Source organism: Pteropus alecto, unplaced genomic scaffold (genome assembly GCF_000325575.1).
Source record: "Pteropus alecto unplaced genomic scaffold, ASM32557v1 scaffold7, whole genome shotgun sequence".
In the NCBI taxonomy this organism is placed as follows: Eukaryota; Metazoa; Chordata; class Mammalia; order Chiroptera; family Pteropodidae; genus Pteropus; species Pteropus alecto.
The window spans coordinates 18,216,188-18,238,630 of record NW_006494614.1 but is presented as its reverse complement, the minus strand read 5'-3'; positions in this window follow the sequence as shown (position 1 = coordinate 18,238,630).

The window sequence follows — 22,443 nt, the reverse complement described above, 5'->3', positions numbered from 1 at the left end:
CCTTTCTCATATATTCAAGTGACAAACTCATGTGAGATGGGTATCACTCTGGGGATTATCTTACGCCAACAAACAAATGTATGACAACTGCAAATACGTTTGTCAGTTTCGTCCAATGCATTTTGCAGAAGGGGAAAGGATTTGTATAATGGTTTTGCCTTATTGAGGTGAAAATTTCCTAAGGGCGGAAGCAGATTGCTCTTTTGATATATCGCATTTAATATGACACCAAGGACAGAGTGGGTGTTGCACAGTAAATGCTATTGTTAACAGGCATTGTGAACCCTTTTGAATTATCACTTTTAAAATTGAGAGAATCTTTCCACTTTAATTTTAAAGCATCCAGCCTATTATAAACATGTACTGCCCACATGTTTATGAATAAGGTGACTGTTTTCCCTGTACAAATTGCAGGTTAGCAAAGATATGTGTCAATCACAAGAGCAAGCCATTATTACTTGTGACATCAATTATGCTTATTTGCTAGTTACCATAGCCCGGCAATAGAATACAAATTAAATCTATAGTTGCATATTAATCATGATGAAGCTAGTAAAAAAACAATCCCCCAAAGTGAATTCTAGGTTTCTCCCCTATTTACAGACACATTGAACTGCCTTTTGCCAAGATAGAAGCTTCCTATACATTGTTTCATTTATTCTCAGAATATTCCTTAGGCATTAAAATATACTTAGTTTTCATCTTACTGACCTACTTGGAGCCAGGAGAGAGGGTTGGATAAGAGGTCTCCTTTTTGATTCTGCTTAGTGCAGTCCACTCCTCCACTGTTAACTGGTCTCATAATTTATCCCAAATTACAAAACTTAAAGACAAATGTTCTCTTCAGGTGTATATAGTCTCTGCTGCACTAAGCTTCTAGAAGACAGGAATGTTTACCTCATTACTGAGTTTCCCTGCCAACCTAATGAGTTGTGGAAGTCATCCAGAAATGATTGTATGATTCCCACAGTAGTGTCTCACATCCATATTGGATGATCACGGCTATTAAACACTAACTTTCATTGCAAAAGCTTTTTAAAAAGAGAGGATTTATCAAGCCAAATGCTAGCCAGTAAAGGACTGGGTCCTGGGGCATGAAGTCTAAACCACCAGCAGCGGAGCTAGATGGAGAAGACATGTCCCTTGTCCTGGAGTTGAGAGGCTCTTTTATGCAAATAGTGTGGAGAAGAAAGATGTAAGTTGTTTTGAAAGAATTTACATTGGTTATAGATAAAGAGGGTGGGAGAGGTGAAGCAGGCCTAGTTCTAGATAGGTGCATAGTTGATAAGGAAGAAGTGTTTGGTCCTTTGGATTGGTTGTGGACAAAAGTCTGGAAAGTTCATCCTAAACAAGAAGCTGAGGCACCTTGTGGTTCATGGCTCCTAGCCCTTCTCCAGATAATCTCAGAAAGAGCCGCCTGGAAGTTAATTCAAAGTTTCAACATACATTCAGGAATGTAAGCAGTCTTTTGTTAGTTTTGCCCAGAAGTTGTTAACTGATTAAACTTTCTTTTCTCTTTCTTCTACCCTTGGGCCTGCTATAATTTAATTGAGGACATCTCAGAATTCTCTCTTTGTCATGGCTATCCTAAGTCAATATAGAAAAGTCTATGATTATATGGTAAACATTGCCGAAATAGAAACCAGTGCAATTTAAGTTATAAAAAAAGATGACAGAAAAATGAAGGCAAATCTTTAGGGATGATCATTAAGAATGTAGTTTCTGGAGCAGACAAATATTCTTCATATCTGAACCCATCATAAATTCACTGTGTGACCTTGGGTAAAATATTTCTGTTCTCACTTGAAAAATGTGAACTATAATGCACATTACGTAGGGTTTTATATGAGTAAATGGCATAATATTTGAAAAGCACTTAGCATATAGTGATAAATAATAAGTAGCAAAAATCGAGGGTCATCAGATAAATGTAATATAGAATTTCTAGCTGGGTGAAATATGGGATAAATGTAACTAGCATGGTAAAATTTCTGGAATATCTGTGTAGAGAGTAGAAAAACAATTACAAAAATAACATGGGGTAGATGATAGGACATTTTATAGTTAAGGTAAAATTCTTTAATAAGAACTAAGGTTGTATATAAAGTACTAATAGATATTAAAATATAAGATTTACAGAAGATTACTTAGACGATGTGCTACCTAATAAAAAGAGTAATTGAAAGCAGGAGGATGTATTAGGAAGCCCCTGCAGTAAGCCTAGGGCAAATGATGAAAGTATTATGAAGTTTTGAGGCTGCAAATGGGGAAATATGTTTGTATTCAAAAGGAATCCCTAAGGAAGTTCCGGGTATTTTAATGAACTTTGGCAAAGCTGGTCTCTGCTCACACACCATGGACCTCCCTGTCTGAATGCAATCATCATAGGCTGTACTGACATACACTAATCATTACCATAGCTCCACATTATCTCCAGAAATCAAGACTGCTGAAGAAAAGTGCCGTTTCCTCTTTGTAATGTCCCTGTATGTGAAGCTGTGATGTTCATGTCTGACGGTGAGTATTTGACCAACCACTCACCTGTTCTCCTAATAGGACTGAACTTGCTGGAGAAAGAACAGAGCACAACCTATTTTGTATGGTTCGTAGAGCATCTATGGAAAGCCTATAAGTTCATGAAGACATTTGTGGTGGAATGGAAGAGAGAGGGAGTAACAACAACAAAGAGAAGATCCAGAAATGAAAACTATGAAGACAAACTTCTTTACCTAAGTACATGTTATAATAAACCAACACTCTCTCTCCTTTCTTAAAATTATTATATCAAGGGAATGCTATTTGCCTAATGCATCTGCTTTAGCAAGAATTATATCAATGTCTATGAAATTTCTGATACAGATATAGGTATCAGTATAGATATAGATACAGACTAAGTTATAGGTATAGATGTACATGTAGAATCACATATAGATGTGGTCTTGACGATAGAAGATAAAAGGATAGCTATTTAAGTAAAATCTACCAGAAAACTATTGATTGACAGAATGTTGATAACTCAGGGATATTTCCAGCATTGTGGTACAGATCTTTGTCTTAAAACATGCGTTATATAATATTTCTATCCACAATTAGATACTGAAACACAAAGATGGCTTACAATGTTTTTGAGGTACAAAAATGGGAAAAAGAGATAACATATTTGGTTGAAGGTGTAAAATTAATTCAGTAGGTGAGAGTGTAAGCTTACATATCTTTATCTATATCTATCCATCATCTATCTATAATAGTAATATACATTGAGTCTTCTGTTTAATTTTTTAAAAATTATTCTTTTCATGTGAAAGAGACCTAGGAAATGTCTTAGTCATGACTGAATTGTAAGTAACAGTCACTAAAATTAAGCAAAAACAATTAAATATATTTAATTAATGAAATCTTAGTTGTTTCATGGAAACCAAAGGCAGATGATCCTTGTAACTAGAGTCACGACTAGAACTAGTAACTGGAAGGTCACCAGAAACCTAAATAGTCATCCTTTTCTATCTCTCATCTTTTCATCTCTTTGTCTGAATCATTTTTCTTTTCTTTATCGCTTATTCACTCATTCATGTACACATCAGAATACTGGCTTCCTGAGTTTACATTTAATTCTTTTTGTTGATCTAAGCAGACTTGTTACAAATCTTTTAGTCTCTATATCAACTTTCAGGTTTAGAAAATATATATAATTATACCAGCTGGGAGCATGTGTCCACATTGGTCCAGTCAGCTATAGCCAAGGCAGCAGACAAAATGATAGAGTAGAATCATGACTGCTAGAATGTGCAGTCCTAACAGAAAAAGGTTTGTTAAAAACCGAACAAATATACCATTGTTTGCTAAAGCAGGAAGCTAGTTGATAACATGCTCCACATGGACAAAAGGGAATGTAGTGAAATGTTACCCAGATGAAACTGCAAGAGCAGAGTTTCTTTGTATGTTTTCCCCAGTGATGAAACCGCGCTTGGGTTCTTAACTTATTTTAAGAAGGGCTGACAAGAGAGTATATGCATAGACTCCAGGTTAAAAACTAATTTTTAATAATTTCCTTTAAGTGCCTACAAAAACATATTTCAAATTCTGTTTTATTCATGAACCAGGGTAAAATATATAAATAATATCATTCATCTTCCTATGAATTTGGAGAATGAATTGCTTAAAAATGTAATTCCTTAGAGTTAAAGTATAAACAACAAGTGTATATCAACTAAAAGATCATCAAATGTTCAACAAAAAAAAAAAACTTAAGACAAAAAGATCAGTATTTTGCCTTAAAGTGTATTCTTGGTTTGATAGTCAAGGCTGAGTATGGTATATTAGAAGAGGACACTTACAGGAAACTTACTCCTCTGTAAATAAAAATTTTCATTAGACAAGGCTTGTGTATTAAAACAAAAATCCAAACAAAAATGGAATGTAAATAAATTCCATTACTTCATTAATATTAGAGAATTTCTATTGATGAAGCTAAGAGGATTAGTCTTTCAATCTCAATCTAATATGAGTTTCCAATTTTTTTTTCTTTAGTAAAATTGTGGCAGTGTCAGAAATATATAGATATAGAAACATTGGTAGATTGGGAAATACCTTCTAATTAGTTATCAAAAAGTCAACTTCTAATTTCTGTAGGTTGATTTCAAGTTTCTGGACAGAAAGAAAGAAGCATTCCTATCTTACCCTTATTTCCTGCCACAATTCCCAATTGTTACATAGTCTACCCATCCTAGGCATTGAAATCATCCTCTGGAAAACCGATGCTTTGTATTCTTATGTATATTCAGAAAGTAGAGTTAAGAAGAAAACTTCTGTTTGTGTACGTGTGTAGTCACACACATGAGTGTTTGGTGGTTGCAGCTATGAAGGAAGGCTAAAAAAAAAGAGAAAAAAATGATAAAAAATGTGAGTCATGCTGATTTTATGAAATGGTGTTTTTCATCACATGATACAATTTCCTATTCCCTGTCACCACAAATGTCCTTTTGTAAAGACCAAATTACTTATCACTTGGTGTTTCTCTTCTATTTATAGGAAAAATTAGTCTCATGTCAGTTCATTTTTATTTGACATACAGCCCAAAGGTTTTTCTGTCTTCTCTGTCCATTGAACTAATTTATTCTTCAAGACCTACCTTCTCTTTGAAGATATCCTCAATCTGCAGACAATCCATTTTTATCTGTTTTTTCTCACTATATCTTTGTATTAACAAAATTTTAGAACTCATACTGTTTTTAAATATTTGCATACCAAACAAGTTTGAAGTCTCTTAAATTATAGACCACATTTATTTTCTTCTATTCATTTATTTTAGCACAGTGTCTGAAATATAGTTAATAACAACATATTAGTTATCTATTACTACATAACAATATCACTATGAACTTAGCTGCTTAAAACAATACATACATAACCTCACAGTTCTGTGGGTCAAGATGGCAGACACAGCTTAACTGGGTCCTCGGAAATTTTATAATCATGCTGTCAGCAACAGTTAAGTTCTCACCTGAAGGTTTGACTGGGGAAGGATCCACTTCCAAGCTCATGTGGTTGGTGGCAATATTCAGTTTTTTGAAGGTAGTTGAATTGAGGGCTTCCATTTCATTCTGGCTATCAACTGGAGGCTGATCTCAATTTCTTGCCATATGGACCTCCCACACATGGCCACTTGCTTCTTCAAAGCCCTTAAGGAAAAACCACTGTAGTTTTGGTTTTATTTATTTTATATTTTGATGAAATATGGAGGCACGATATAGCCAAATGCTGACAAGAATGTAGAGAAGCATCTCTAGGAGTTGGAAACTTCAGTTTTACTGTCTTTCTTTTACTCTTTTCCCTTGATCGCTCTTTAATGAGACAGTCGATCCTTGGTGTTCTGTGGATCTGTTGTTCTGCCTCACTCTCTTTCCCAGGTATAAGGAAAAATCTAAAATATGATGTTCAAGATTCAGTCATGTAGAAAATTTTAAAGATAAAATAATAATTTACTAAATGCAGATGTAAAATCTGATGTATATTGTGATTTTAAAAATAAATCTAAATAATTTGTCATAGAAAATTATTAGAAAAGTATGAAAATATTTATAATAAATATTTCTGTAGTGTGGGACCGTGGGTGATTTTTGATGTTGTTGCTTTTATTTTTCTATATTTTCTATTATATGTATATATGTATAATTCTTACAACAGAAAAATAAAAGATGGAATTTATTGACAAAAGAAACATTTTCCATATTCTATACTGGCTCTTAGTATTAGTCTGATGAGAGTAAGACTGTCTTTCTTAATAGTAACTTTGTTTTGATGTAATCATGTACAACATTTCTTGTAAAATACCAGAATTTCTAATGCATTGATAATGAATATTAATTTTGAACATAGGCTATACTCTTGAGGACTATTATTTCAAGGTCATTGGCTTTCTGAGGATACATATAATTATTTCACACTTCAAGCAAAAAGATATACAATACATAACTTGGAGCCAATGAATTATCTGATGACTTTGAGAGTTAAATTAAAAAAAACAAAATAGTTACTCAAAAACATCTTGTTATCCAGCAGAAAATCTTAAGAGAGTTTCAGTTCTTGAGAAGTATAAATTCTCTACAGAAGCACAATGAATGCTACAATTACTTCTCTGGAGTGGGGGGATTATATCTGGTAATAGAAATGTCAGTTACAGGCACACTGTCAGTCACTTTATAGGAGACGTTTAACCCTGGAACATGTCTATACAATTTATTGTGACTTCAGGCAACAAGGAATGAAGCCGTGGCTGTCATGTTCTACCTCCAAAAAGGTTACCAGAAACCAACACCATGACAAAAAAATGATTGTTATTCTTTTTGTAGGTCTCGGAAAGATCAAAGTGAAGAATAAATTCCACATGGACAAGCATTTGCCAATTTATTAAGTTTAAAAATGTGCCTTGTTACAATAGCAAATATAACTGCTTTTGTATCCATTATCTCAATTTAATAGATGGCAAAAGAAATTAAGTTTTAGTGTGAGTTTTTCCTCTTTTTAAAAATAGTGAAAGATATATTTATACCCTGATGTTACAATTTAATTAACATCAAAATGTCCTTAATGTTTGAAAGCTTTGGTTCTTAATGGAAATATTAATGTGAATTACATTGTTGTATTCTGTTATCATTTTGGTACTAAAGCTTTGTAACATTGTAGTGTGAAATAATAAGAAATATCTATATTGCGCCCCATCCCCACTCTGAAACAAAGCTCTTAAAACTCTTGTAAATAGAGGTGCTAGGATAATTTTTTGTTCTACAAAAGACTACATTTAGTCTTTGGCCCCAGTTCCTGACACAAAGCTCCTAAATCCTTTACAATTTTCTGAATGATAAGAGCATCTGATGCCAAGCTCCTAAAACCCTTAAAATTTCCTGGACCATAGAAATGTCTTTTGTTCTAATTGGGTGACTCTGGGCTGGTGACCAGAAAGACCAAACCATGATTAGAAACTTGGAACTTTCAGCCTCATCCTCTATCCTCCAAAAAGGGAAGAGAAACTAGAGATTGGGATAATAATGGATCATGCCTTCATGATGAAGTCTCCATAAAAATCCCAATAGTACAAGGTTTTGAGGAGCTTCCAGGTTGGTGAACATATCTGCATACCGGGAAGGTGGTACATCCCGACAGAAATGCCTGCATTCAGAGATTGCCCTATGTAATTCTTCATATGGCTGTTCACCTGTGTCTTTTTCATACCCTTTATTATATAATAAACTGGTAAAAGTAAGTAAGTGTTTTCTGAGCTCTGTGAGCTGTTCCAGCAAATTATCAAATCCAAGGAGGGGAGGCATGGGAACCTCCAGTTTGTAGCCAAGTCCAAAAGAATGGGTGACCTGGGGACTTAACTACTTACAATTGGTGCCTGAAGTGGGTAAAAGTCTTGTGGGACTAGTCCTTAAGTTGTGGGGTCTGCACTAACTCTGGTTAGTGTCAGAATTGAATTAACTGTAGTACATCCTGTTAGTGTCACAGAAAATTGCTTAGTGTAGGGGTAAAATCCCACATGTGGTGACCAGAAGTGCCAGAAGAGAAGTGTTCTGCTGAGTAATAAGGAAGAAGCATACAAGTGTTTTTTCTTCTGTAACAGTCATTACTCCAGTTTAGAATTTTTTCTTCATTGTATTTTATTAACTAATTTTAATACTGAGCCAAACTGCATTTCTCTAATTCAAGACATTGAACTAAAATCAGAATCATTTTATCATTTTTATAAACTAGAAAGAATGTTTAGAAACTTTGGGCCTTTCATTCCCCCCCCCAAATAAAAGGATATTATACTCATGTTATATATATATAAGTATATAAATAATACATATTCATGTAAATATAAATTTTATGTATAAAATTATGTATACTATAATTTATATTCTGATAATTCAAATTATGTATAAATATATAGTGTGTGCATGTATGTATAATACATGTGTATATACATGCTTTAAAATGCTAAAACTGCAAAACTGAAATTAATAAATGTTTAACTAAACATCTGCAAAAATGATTAACATTTTGTATTCTATAATAATTGGTTAGTATTCATCAAAATTTAACTACACCTAAAAAAAATTCCATCTACTAGAATAAAAATTCAATGATGACAGAGATCTCTGTTCTGTTTTTGATATATACCAAGCTTCCTGAAAAATACATCACAGAGCATCAATAAAAATTCTGAATTAATGATGAAGTGTATTTGTAGTAACTTTTCTTGCTTACATGTATCCTTGTTTATTCATAGTGACTTCTGAAAAATCATAGGCATACTACAGGGGAGACTTAGAGTCTAAAAATTTCTAAAGCAACGTATAAGAAATGGTTGCTAAATATTCTAGGCCAAAAAAAAAAAAAAACAGTATGATAAAGCTGTCTCTAGTATTATTTAGAGCTGAAGTTACCTTTTTAGGGTTGCCAGCAGACCACGTGGGACTATTACCACAGTAGTGATGTCCATTAGTCCTGAAAGGATTATCTGTGCAGTCTCTCTCAGGATACAGAAGAAGCCAGCCATATACTTATATCAGCCCAGAGAAAGACTATGCCTTGGAATTTTTGTGTAATACAAAATGCAGAATTAAAGGTCATCTAACTAATGCTTACTGGTTACCTGTGATGTGCCCAATACTGTATAAGCATTATGTATACACAAAAATAGATTAAAGCATACCTCCTCTTTTCAGAGTACTTGCTTTCTTCTTGGGAAGATAAGAAAAATATATACAAATATTCTCCTGTAATTCCTTTATCTTCTTTTGGGGGACTACATAGAGAAACTTTTAAAGGATGTCATGATAGGTAGCTAATTATCACCACATCGTACTTTATTTAAAGACAAAAATTTGTACAAATATGCTAATAAGTAGTAATTTGTGCCCACACTTTGGTCATTGTGTGAGCTTTCATTGTAGTTGATTGATCCTGGATTTCTGAGCAATTTACCTTTGGTGGGCATAGAAGAGCCAAAAAATAAGCAAAGTTTTCTTTCCACCCCGCTCTCTAGACTTCCGTGGAGAAGGAGGCCGAAGATAAAAATGGCCCCTGGCCAAGAAATTAATGAAGTTCTTAAGAAAGGCAATTGCAAATTTTAGATGGCTTTTTATGGAGTAACCATTTAGAGATATCTGGCTCAGCAATGGGCTTGTATTACTCCTCACAGGACTAAGGAAACAATTTACAAGTGTGAGGACATGTGGATTAAAAAAGTAAAGGATCTAGCACTTCTATGCCTAATAACATGATAAGCAAACTCCATTATGAGAGGGAAAGTGGTGATGTAAGTATGAATTAGTTTAGGAAACTAGGTTTTGAGCTAGAGGTTATGAATATTGCCAAGGACACTGCTTTATTTAACCAGCCCAGTGATTTTTCTTTTTCTTTTCTTTTCTTTTTTTTTTTTTAGTGACTCTGACACATTCTCTCTGGCCAAACTTACTGTTTTTCATAGATTTGATTCTGAAGTGTGTATTACTTGCTTGGTCCTCAAGGCATTCTAGTCAGATGCTATGGTCTTTGAGATTGTTCTCAGAAAATGTGTGTGTGTGTGTGTGTGTGTGTGTGTGTGTGTGTGTGTGTGTGTGCATACTTACTCATCTGATGTATTCAATGTCTATCCATTGGAAAATCTGAAAAATTAGAAATATGTTTGCAACTCATGCTGATTGGTGCACTTGGCTGGTCGAGAAATCTCAGAGGGTATTTTCTTGATGTCTTCATGTACAATGTGAGCTGTACTGTGGGACTCAGAACACCAAAATCCCTCCCTGTCCTCAGGAATTGGATTGCCAAAGGTAGCTATCACTTATTATCCTGCTAGAACCACCATCCAGCCTTGTCTCATTTCCAAGCTTATTTCCAAGTCATTATTTGTCTCTTGGGAAATTTGGAGTCAGAAGAGGAAACAGTAAGTAGGGTAGGTTTTCAGAAAAGATGTATAGAGAATCCTACATAGATGTTAAGGCAGTGTTTATCAACCTGACTGTACTTTAGAATCACCTGAGAAGTTAAATAAAAACACCCCCCAATTGCTTGGTCTACGTCCTTAAAGATAAATGATTTCATTGGTCTGGTGTAATCCAGGCATTTGTATTAAAAACCAAAACCAAAACCAAACTGAAACAATAACAACTCCCCAAGTAAATGTAATGGACAACCAGAGATGGGAACCATTGGTTTGAAGATGGTTACAACCAAGTAGAACTTGATGGTTCAAGAGAATTTTATTTTCTGAAACTTTTCCTTTGAGCAATAGGGAAAGTCACAAATAGATGGTTTTAATTTCCCCCCTGTACCATGTGATTTCCTTTAGTCTCCCCAACCCTAGATGATGATGTGCCCACACAGATTTGTGTATTGGAGTTGGAAACTTCCAGCTTGGTTTACATTCACAGTCCACTGACATTCATATAGAGGATGGAGGCTTCTACAAAAAACTGCATCCAGAAGTCTGGGGAGTAACTTCTCGAAGAGTGAAGAGTAGCCATAGAAGAGCTAAGACTGCTACCGATCCACATTTGTAACCCTGAGGAGAAAGTATTCAGTAGAAAATTCAGGAGTGATGTTGTTTTAACCTTCTTGTTACCAATATATAACAAAGGAATATAATCTTTTTTTGGTGGCAGAAATGTGTGATCTTCATCAGAGCCATAATATCTTAGGAAACATTGTTTCAGAATAAACACCCTATAGAAAGAGAGGGAAGCCTGGCCCTGTGATTATGATGCCCAGTTAATATTTCCCACTAGGCATTTTACTAGCCACTTAAATTTAATATAAACAGTGATGAATTAACTTCCTTTTTCCATACTTTCTCTTTAAAGTTTCAGCTACCAAAGATCCTCACCTGCTAAATGATAAGTTTGAACTAAGAGGCTATCAAAGGGCCCTCCTCGCTCTGAAGCTATAATAAACCTCAGGTTATTAGTAACAGATTTACAGTTCTCTACAACTTAGTTCTCTAGAACTTAATGCTTTCAAATTATTTAAAATCATTATTATTTTTACATTACTGATTACATGTTGTTCACATTTTTCATCTAATCAAATAAAGCATATTGAGCATTTTTGGAAATTACCATAAGACCAGAGACTGAGGAGAGGTGAGGCAAGCCCAAAAAGAGGGTTACCACTTCAGGCCACATTCAGACCTCTTGACATCACTGCCATGCCTAACTCCCCTGAGAATGGCAACAGCTGCCCACAGACCAATAAAGCAGAAATGAAGCATCCTTTCTAAACTTTCCGCTCCACCTTGTGCTTCCCAGGGCATTTTTAATTTCACTAGACAAAGCAGTCTCCCTGATGAAAATTGTTTTCAGAGCCCTCTGTTCAAAAAATAGCAATGGTTTCGCAGGAGTACAGCCCCAGGTTTTGTATCAGATGCACAACAAGCTGAGCTATCCAAGGGCGGGGCTGAATGATGGAAGAATGAAGAAACCGCATGGCTCTCAACCCACTCCGTGGTAGGGAGGCTCTGGTCACAACTCACATTTTTGTTCTCTCTGTGATCACAGAGGACTCAAGTGTTTTATTTGTACATCAGAGCTTGATATAAACTTTGAATACAGGTCTAATGGGATACCGAGAGGAGTTTCAGGACTCCAACACGTTTACTTTTCAAACACTCACTTCTGGGATAGGCATCAAAGTAAGAATCAATAGCTTTTATGTCCTATGTTTACTATTTCCTAGATAAAGTGCCTCTTTACTACTAGAACATTTTCTCCTTGTCCCTCTAGTTAATAGAAGATATCAAAATGGGCTGCAGTTTCTTTGAGGTGGCTGCCAATTTTCCATTTTTGTGTCTTTTGCTCACATGCTAGAGAAATGTTATTATATTTTTAATAAGCATAAGTTATAAGCCTCCCTACATTTTATCATTGAACAGTAACTATCTTGAAGTGAACATGCATGGGGTATGAAATATTTCTAAAAGTTTAAAAAAGATGACATATGACATTACAATGAGAAATGTAACTCAAGAAATATAACTGCCTCATAGTGACTTGATTGAGAATCTCTTTAAAGGCAGCTCATATGAAGTTCAATTAAAAGAAGCATTGTTGGTAAGCGTGGAATGAGAATAAAGATGGTCACTATGAATTTTTAATTCTTGTATATTTTGAATGTTTAATGGCCTCAGCCTCCTCATGCCTTGTTCCCTAACAGGGCCAGACCTGCACAGTACACTTCAATTTATTGTTTGCTCCCTGGACCATTCTTGATTAGCTATTGTCTCCTTGTCCTACTTTTCTACTTATATATGCTTATGCACCTTTTATTCATTCAATAGTCCTTAAGCATTAAAAACCATTTTCTCTTTTGTTAGCATTCATGATTTCATCTCCTTTATGCTTATTTTATCTTTTAAATAAAAAAATTAATTTTCCTCATTTCCAAATTCTTAGGCTGCAACATATGGTTCTTAACTTCTGCTCATATTTTGCTAATTATGTCTACCTAATTTTATGTAATATTTGAAATGCATAATTAAAATTATTGTCATAGGTGTACAGCTTATCTTTTCAATCTTGATGGACTGAGGAAACATTTTGTGTTTTCTTGAGTAAAACAAACTCAAACCCAACTTTTTTTTCTCCAAGTAGCCTCTAGTTTCCTATTGCATATCTTATTTATGTTTCTTCTTGTCAGCAAATATGCAATGTGATATAATTTTCTCCAGGAGGTCTTTTATTCCAAAAAAATAGAGACTCAAAAGAGCCCTGGAAATTTATGATCCCATTTTAGTGTTGGACATCTCCAAGATTATATCATTGTTAGAAGACTGCACTATGGAAACCATTTTTTGTTTCCTATTCTCATTTCACAGTGTTTGAGTGTTTGGATTATAGATTTTTGTTATTAGTACACTCAGAATCTAAGGGTTGTGCATTAAATTGTTGGGCAATGAACCGATAGCACAAAATCTTATTGTTTTATCTGTTTTGTCCTCTTTTCCCTACCCCACCTTGTAACCACGTTTGCTCCCACTTCTCTGTATTCATAGCAGTGAATGTCCACCTCCTGTGGTCTTTCTGTTCTCTGCCTGATTTTGAGTTCCTCAGAGATGTGTTGTCCATTCTTTTATATTCTGTATCCAAATGTTTATTTTTAAGCTATATTAATTTTACTGTTTTATTTTAGAATCTTTATAACTTAAGCCAAAAGTATCCTGCCATATATTCCAGAGATGATCTTATTTATTTTTGAAAATTTCAATATAGTCTGGATGGATTGCATTAGAACAAACACCATTCTGTGATTACATGGTCAGTTCTTGTCATTTTTTATATCCTTGGGAGCTTGCAGATCTAGCTATAGAATGGGACCGAATATGTGTATTGGTTCAGTTTTTCAGTGTCAAACATATTCCTGAAGGAAAATGTGAAACCATGTTCAATAAAAAATATTACTTGAACAAAACATTTAAGTTGCCATTGAGACTTTATCAAATACAATTTGAAATAATTTAAAGCAATTACATTTTCCCCAGAGCCATTAATGTGTGAACTGTTCAAAGCGACTATTGCTGTGATGTAATTTAGATACGAAGTTTTCATTATTTATATAATGATAATTGAGCGTGTGTGTGTCTGTGTGTGTGTGCCTGTGTAAAATCTCTTCTCACTTTGCCTAAATGTATCCATTTCAAAATCCTTGTCACCAGTTTATGGGCTCTAGTTTAGCCATTCTTATTTTCAAGTGTATCTGAAACTCTTCCGTTGTGATTGAATTACTCTCCTGGAATTCTCTTGAATTTACAAATTGAATCCATTTCCCCAGAGTGCTAAATCTGGACTGACAATTCCCCTCTCCCCCAAGGATGATCCCTTTCTTTTACTGACAGGCTTTTAATATCACTTAGTTTTCATTAGTATGTTTGTTATTCATGTCTAGAATCACTTGATATACCCATAACATAGCTACTCAGCTATCAATGCCATTTAATAATAACAACAACTATTATTATTAATGTACACAATGTTAAGCTCTACACTGGGCACTACAGAAATACTAAGAAGAAAAAGATATAATTCTTATTTTCTGAGGCTACAATCTGCTTGGGAAAAAAAATAATGAAAGAGTTAAGTTAGGTAGTTTTATCTGAAGAATGGTCTACTGTGCCTGAATATATCTGAATACACATTGTTCTAGATAGTCTAGGTTATGCTGTGGTAACGAACAACTCTAAAATCTGAGAGGCTTATCAATCAACATTTATTTCTTGCTCATGTAACATGTCTAATGTTTTGGAGGCAGATTCTGCTACTTAGTCTCACAGGGACCCAGGCTGATGGAGGCTCCACTTTGGAATATGCTTCCAAAATCACCAAGTCAGGAAAAAAGATAGGAAATAAATCATATAGTTGTTCTGAAAGCCCAGAAATGATACACAGCGTTTTCTCTCACTTTCTCTGGCAAAATTAAGAGCTGTGGTTATGCCTGATGACTATCACAATGAGTGAAAACAGTAAAAGGTAATAGAAAAAAATGGGTGAGGCAGCAAGTGAAGAAGGGAAACTCCAGATTCAATTAAACTAGTGAATCTGCTCAGATACCAAAGACATAGGGATGTTGACATCTCCACAGGCTATATGCTTAAGGGCTAATAAAAACTTGTTTAGGCATTCATCTCTTTTATTAGTTATATAATCTAAGTCGCTTTTTTTTCTAAGGCAGTCTTAGTTGCCTAGTCCCTGTCCATCATGTAGTTTCTTGCCATAAAAAATACATTAAGGAATGTGAGTATATTACTCCTTATTAAAAACATAACAATTTGTGTATAGTGAGTAATTTCTGGAAATGTGCCAATAAGCTAATATTGAAAAATAAATTTCAAAGTCACTGAAATATAACCAAAATTCTTGTTTATTAATTGTTTATAAATTAAACTAAAACAAAATGATAATTCCATGCTTGTTGCCTTCTCTTCGGGGAAGAAAGAAATGCAAAGTCACTCAGGAATTCATTGCTTTTTCCCAGAAGTAAAGTGTCACTGTCACTGGTTGCCTGGCTGCAAAGGTGGACATAGAGGTTTCCTTGAGCCTCAGAAAGAATGCCAGATTTGATATCAGTGAGCATGATTCTACTACACACAAATATTATGGGCTTAGCATGGAAAGAGTTTGCTTATAAGAGGTAGTATCCTAGGTAAGAGCAGAATATATTCTTATTATTAGAAAAGCTCAGCTTTCAGGTAATTTTAAAATACAGCTAAAATGAAATTCCTTAATTTTTTGACTTCAGAATATACTTTTTGCCTTAGTTTTCTTATTTTTTAAATGAGAGATTTAAAATAAGTACCCACAAAATTCCCTTCCAAATACACTATATTGTGTGTGAAAAAAACATTTCCTTAGATGTGATCATTTTTTATAACAGCTCAGTCTCCCAAGCAGAGCTCCTAAGTAAAAGGGAAATGTATTGAGTGCCTAGCCATAATAAAGGCTCTACAGATTTATTAATGATGCACAGCCAGCTAACGTGAGGATGCTGATAAGTTTTTACTGTTGTTTTGGCAGAGGTTTGCAATATAAGTAGACTGCACTTACAAAATTTTAGGAGCAAAATGGATTTTAATTACCATTCAGTCCAATTCTTTTGTTTAAAAATAAAAAACCTGAAGAACTGAGAAACTAAGGGATTTTTCTAAGGTTATACAAGCTATTTACCCAGTGCAGCCTGAAGATAGGGGTCTTCCTTCATTTTCTGAATGTGATACCACAGATGACCTTTCTCCCAGCAGCATTGCAGTCTATGCCACCAACAGTGGCTTTCTCTGGCCTCCTAGTAGCTCTCCTTTTTTCTCTTTTTAATGCTATATCCTAACTGCAATCAAAAGGTACTTTAGAATGTATCCATATTCCACAACATCAATAAAGGTGGTCATTTTGCTCTCAATCACATATGGAGAGATCACCATGAAAGTGGCCCACTCCTTTGTTAAACAGTCCTATTATATGTTATCATAGAGCACTGAAAGTGCGATTGTTTCTAGTTATATATATTATTCTTGGTCCTGTCCTATATAGTTACTCAAAATAATGTTTATTTCTCTTGCACCTGATAGACCTTTAAGTATATAAAGATAGCAAGCATATTTTCCTCCCCTGTCAAATGTTTTATTCCAGGTTAAACTCCCTAAATTTCTTTCAAAATGTCTTATATGGCATAGTTTTAGAGGCCTCCATTACTCGCATCGCAGTGTTCTAATCAAATTTCCGTTGTCAAGACCTCTTTTATAAAGCTGTGCTCAGGACTGAGCACAAGGCTCCAATGTCTACCTACCTGTGGAGCCTGTGATGACATCACTTTTAACCTGAAACCTGTGCTGCCTTGTCCTCTAGGCTTGCATTCATTTTCTGGGTAGCTATGTCCCATTGTCAGCTCATAAGAAATAGTATTATTAACTGTTCTTTGAAACATGTGTTTTAAGAAGAATATTTTTTGAAAATTATATTTTTTTACTTTTTATTTTGAAATTAGTTATATTTTATCTGCACTTCTTTAACACCTACTCAAGTGCATACCACGAGCTTTAAGACATACATATTGATGTCCTCCAAAGATAATTTTCTCATAAAGTAAGGAGATTTAACACTTTAAACCTCACTTAATGAGACTAAAGAATAGTGTCTAGAACTCTTAGCCTCCCATGGCCTTTGACTTTAGCCAGTTTAATTCTAAGACACCTGATATTTAGCTGATAGGCTATGCTTCCTCGGGAAACTGTACTTATTCAAATGACATGATTATCTATGTAAAACACTGTTGAGAATTAAAAAAAAAAAACAACCTGGAAATAATAAGTGAGTATAACAAGGTCACATGATAAAAGGTTAATATATAAATGTCTATTCCTTTCCTATGTAGTAGCAATAAACAAGTAGAATTTGAAATAAAAAAAAAAATGCATAGTATTGACTATGGCATCCAAAAAATGAAGTATTTAGGGATAAATCTTATAAATTAAGTACAGTGCCTTTATGTGTAAAATTACAAAATACTGATGAAAAAGCTATAAAGTTTCATTATTCAAGAGAGTAGTATTGGTGAAAGAATAAACACACAGATCAATGAAAAAAAAGATAACCCCCCAAACAGATCTACGCAAATATATTTAACTTATTCTGACAATATGCCAAAGTAATTCAATGGAGAAAGTATAGTCTTTCAAAAAATAGTGCTGAAATTATTAGATGTTTATATGCAAAAGAATTAAACACAGAACTTACATTTTATATAAAATTTAATTTAAAAATGGATGATAGACTTAATTGTAAAAACGTGAACTATAAAATTTATTTTTGGAAATCTAGGAGAAAGTCTATGTGACCGTGCAATGGAATACTACTCAACTATAAGAAAAAATGAGCTCTGAAGATCTACAAATACCTAGATTAATTTTAAATAAATAATTATTAATGAAGGAAACTATTCTGAAAGTGTTACATATTGTATAATTCCATTTATATAGTATTCCAGAAAAGGTAAAGCTGTAGACAGTAAATAGATCAGTGGTTGCCAGGTACTTGGGATGAGAAGAGAGTTGAATTGGTAGAGCACAGGGTATATTTTAAGGTGATAAAACTATTGTATATGATACCGTATTGGTGACTATGTCACTATGCATTTGTCAAAACTCGTAGAGTATTATAGCACACATGGTCAACCTTAGTGTATGCAATTTTTAAAAAAATCATTGAGATCGAAATGCAGACTGTAACAAAATAATTTAACTATATTACTAACATTCAAAATAAACTTACTGAGGGTAGTGGGGGGAAGATTTGCTGATTAAACTTTAAAATAGGTAGAGACTATATGACTAAAGGTAAAGAAACTGCATAGAAGAACTGTATTTTGGTTAATAAACTTTTTCCTTCAGAAGTACAGATTAAGATTTTATACTATTATACATTTATATTCAAATTAAATAATTAAGTAAATGAATGGAAGATAGCTGGAACCAGGTTTTTCATTGTTAAAGTGGGATGTTACATATAAGCAAGGAAGGAAAGTTTGAATGATTCATGAGGTAATGGATTATATATGAAGACATTATATGAACTCACATTAAGCTTACTATAAATACAGACAGATATATATAGAAATATTTACAGATGTGTATATGTAGTGTAAGTATCTTTCAATTAGCTTTTTTGATTATAACGAATGTGTCTGACAGTAAGCTTTTATTGCTGAGGCATCCATTTCAAAGACATCCATCTTGAATAAATATGTTGCCGGCTACACAACTAAATAAAGAGCCAGGCTGCCCCACCTATAAAGTTTCTGTTTTAGAAAGACCTAGAAACCTGACCACTTGAGTGACCTGCTTTTACCTTCCCACTTTTATGTTTTAAATTCACCAATAAAGAGTGAACCCATGAAACTTTAGGTACCCCATCCTTCAACCCAATAGAGACAGAGCCCCAGGTTCCTTATCTCTCTATCTGTTATCTCGCTGTGTGGACCTGGGTATGCCACATACCTTCCAGGATCTGTGAGTAATAAATCTTATTTTTTGAAAGTTCCTTGATGTTTGTTACTGAGATGCATCTTGCAATCATTAAAACCACAAGGGCTGGTCCAAACACAACACTGGCCCTGGTTGGAGAAATGTCTGTGGGGACCGTCCACAAGTAGTACGAGTCCTGGGGACTGTTTCATGCACTCTTAGCCAATAGCTTCACTATTATATGTTGAGACCAACACAAAACTGTGTTCATACATTCATACATACATTCCCCTGCTCTGTTACTTGAGATGGCCTAGAAGCAAGGATTCTCCAGTAGCAATGAGCACACCCAGTTCCCAGATCTTGTTTTCCAATACTATTTTCCAATAAAATCAACCAGGAGAAAATGGCTGACACATGCATAATGATGGGAGTATGTCAAAAGGAATAGGAGCCAACTGAAAGAGCTCTCAATGGCCAAAGCTGGAACAGTTTGAGTAACATGAAAAGTAAAGTATTAAATTGTAATCCAACATATAAAATAAATAGCCATAAGTCTATATTTATATAACCAAATGATTGAAAAAATAAAGAATTGGGAGATTAATCTCACATGCTGAAGAATTCCAAGGACTTTATGTATATAAATTACATAAATTTATGGGGAAGCATAACTTCTCACTCTTTAATTTTGGGCTGCACATAGTGACCTCCTTACAGAAAGTACTGTAGTAAAAGAAGGGAAAAGAAGAGTAATTTTATACTTTAAAAAGAATAACTTAAACAAACAAATTAAAAAGAGTAACTTTACAGAAGTCTGACAAACACAATCTTAGCCAGATGAGCAAGGTTAGCATCAACAGTGATAACTCACAATGATGGCATGTACTTTTGATATTATGTGATAAGATCAGTTTGTCTCTGTGCTCTTCATCTCCAAAGCCCATAACCCCAATATACTCATGAGAAAAATATCAAACAAACTCCTGTTGATGACAGAATACCTGATTAGCATGCCTCAACATTATGAACGTCACACACTCACACAAAAAAACAAAGTCTGAGAAATGGTCATAGTCTACAGAAGCCTAAAACAAGAAGATATGATGACTACATGTAATGTGAGATCCTGGATGAGATTCTGGAGGAGAAAAAGGAGATTAGATAAAACTAAGAAAATAAAATAAAATAATGTATGAAGTTTTGTTCATCATAATGTAAAAATATTTATTCATTATTTAGATAAATGTACCATACTAATGTTTGATAGGGGAAAGAATAGGAAAACGTTGATATGAGGCATATGGGAACTCGTGGTACTATCATTGCATCTTTTTTGGAAATAAAAAGTATTCTAAATAAAAGGTATATTAAAAACAAACAACCAAACAAACTCTTATGATGGAAATATGCTGGTTAGGGTTGAAACCACTTAGTTGCATGACTTTGAGCAATTAAATTTTTATTCCTCAGTTTCCTTAGGTATAAATACAGATAATATTACCTAACTGAAAGCTCATTGAAAGTATTAAGTAACTTAATACAGGTAAAAAGTGTATAGTGGTGCCTAGTATACAGTAAGCACTATATGTGTTAGTGGTTTGTTCTGTTGTTCCTATTGATACTCTGTACCATTTATTTCTCTACCATCCTGCTGCTATGGATATGTATTCCCCAGCAACATTTTCTCTAATGAGAATTAAGTTGTTCCCTTTAGAACAGTGGTTCTTAATTGAGAACAATTTTGTAGGTTCCCCACATCCCACAGGACATTTGACAATGTCTTGATGCTTTTTGGGTTGTCATGCTGAGTTGGAGAGGTACTACTGAAATGTAGTGGATAGAAGGTAGGGATACTACTAAATATCCAACAAGACTTAGGATAATACATCACGACAAGCAATTATTATACCCAAAATATCAGTACTTCCGAGGCTGAGTAACCCTGGCTAATATTTTCCTTCCCAAACTGACCTTTAAGAAGGATAAAGAAAACTAAAAGACTCTAATTTATAATTCAAGGATAGCCTGAGTCTTACCTAGGAGGTCATGTTTTCAAAGGATCAGGAAAACTAAGGTCTTCTAAGTACTCTAAGATACATGGTAAAAGCCTTATGAAACAATAACCCAAATTAGTACATCTTAATAAAATAATATAAGTGCTAAATTAACTGCAATGCTCTTTTTTTTTTTTTTGCTTTCACATTCTTTCTATAGTAAGCCTTTCTATAGTAAGCCTTTCACCACATCAAAATACCAGAAGCATGAATATAATTTATGTCAAATAATTTGGGATATAAAACCACATTATGAAGAATATAAGCATAACTATAATTATATTAATTTGTTACAACTTATTTGAAGGGCATTTAAAAACTACTTGTCTATAACTAGAATAGGTATTCTATACTGTCTGATTTAACCTACATTAACTGACTGAAAAGAGAAAAGTTATAATGAAAAGTTTTAGGAAATTCTAACTGCTAGCTCCTTGGTATGTTGAAAGAAAAATTAACTTTAGCTACTTATACAAAAAAACCCCCTATTATTTAGTATTTTATCTAATATCAATGCATACTGTTATTTGTTTTAATTAAGTATTTATGTAGACGTACTTTGACTAGTTTATTTTCTCTACATTTCTTTTTTTTAAAAAATCACCATTTTTCTGATCTTAGAAGCCAAGCAGGGTCAGTCTGCTTAGTACTTGGATGGGAGACCACCTAGAAGACCTGGTGCTGTAGACGTAAACAAAACAAAACAAACTCTAACACAAAAACAAAAAACAAAAACAAAAACAAAAACACAAAAACAAAAAATAAAAATTCCCACCATTTTATAGTCATAAATCTCAAAATGTATATGTAAAGACAGAAAGCTCATTGAAATATGTTATATTTTTAAGAAAAAAAGCATGGTATACTTGAAGTTTCATCATATTTTAATGGCCAGCTTTAGAGATGAATAATTTATGCCAGAAATTCAGAGCCATATATTTTAACTATACCTTGTTGCCAGAGTAATTCTGTAGAAAATTGCGGAAAAGTAAATCTAAGATACATGAAGAGTTTTAAATATTTTTTAGTCAATTTCTAGAGTACTTTATGAGCTCGTAAATTCCTTGACAGACAGAATGCTATATCTCTCTAGTTGTCTGTCTCCTCTATGAAAACATAAGATTTTGAAAGCTGAAACTGTTATTTTCTAATCACTGGATTCTTAGAAACTAGGTCTTTTAATAAATATTTTTGAATAATTAAATGACTATGCATCTTTTGATTCTAGCCATGACAGACTTACCTTCCAATCTTAAAAAGTTAAAAGTAAGCTGAACTAAATAAAAAGATGTAAAAAGTTATAAAGAACTCTCTGTATGCACTACACAACAACCAAGACTGAGTTATGATCCTCGAGGGAAAGCAAACATACTAGGTGAGCTCCATATTTATATTGGTGAT